The 556-nt window shown below is 33.6% G+C and overlaps 1 protein-coding gene across 1 annotated transcript in view; it reads left to right on the top strand.

The window, feature by feature from the left end:
• Nucleotides 1-556, top strand: part of RAB2A (RAB2A, member RAS oncogene family) — a 36,973-nt gene that overhangs the window by 3,349 nt on the left and 33,068 nt on the right. The window lies entirely within an intron of this gene.

The following is a 556-nucleotide window of genomic DNA, read 5'->3' as shown; positions in this document are numbered from 1 at the left end:
CGCCCCCCCCCGCCCCAAATATTCTAAATAAGCTTGAGAGGAGATGTTTGGAATACTTCAAATCAGGGCTGCTTAATTGGAAGACTTCAGTCCAAATAGACAGTGACCCCAATTTTAGACAAAACTTAAGCTACCAGATCTTTTTTTTTCTGAAATAATCGCCCCCCCCCGCCCCAAATATTCTAAATAAGCTTTTGAGGAGATGTTTGGAATACTTCAAATCAGGGCTGCTTAATTGGAAGACTTCAGTCCAAATATAGACAGTGACCAATTTTAGACAAAACTTAAGCTACCAGATCTTTTTTTTTCTGAAATAATGGATATATGAAGCATAGATTAATGGAAACTTGATAGCCTTTAAATATGTCCACTATCTCTAGGCATTTGTCAGATTTTAACTACTGTAGTAATAGCCTCAATTTATGCTTAATTTATTGTTAATGGTTTTAAAATTGATTTAAAAGATGGTACACAAGGCTGAATATTTCTACTGAAGAAATTCCTTTTGTTTATTTGAAACATTAATTTTTTTCTCCTCAGTTATTAAATTTGATCT

This window comes from Aptenodytes forsteri, unplaced genomic scaffold (genome assembly GCF_000699145.1).
Source record: "Aptenodytes forsteri isolate BGI_AS27 unplaced genomic scaffold, ASM69914v1 Scaffold139, whole genome shotgun sequence".
NCBI lineage: Eukaryota > Metazoa > Chordata > Aves > Sphenisciformes > Spheniscidae > Aptenodytes > Aptenodytes forsteri.
Note: the sequence above shows the minus strand (reverse complement) of the source record. Positions and strands in the feature narration are given on the sequence as shown.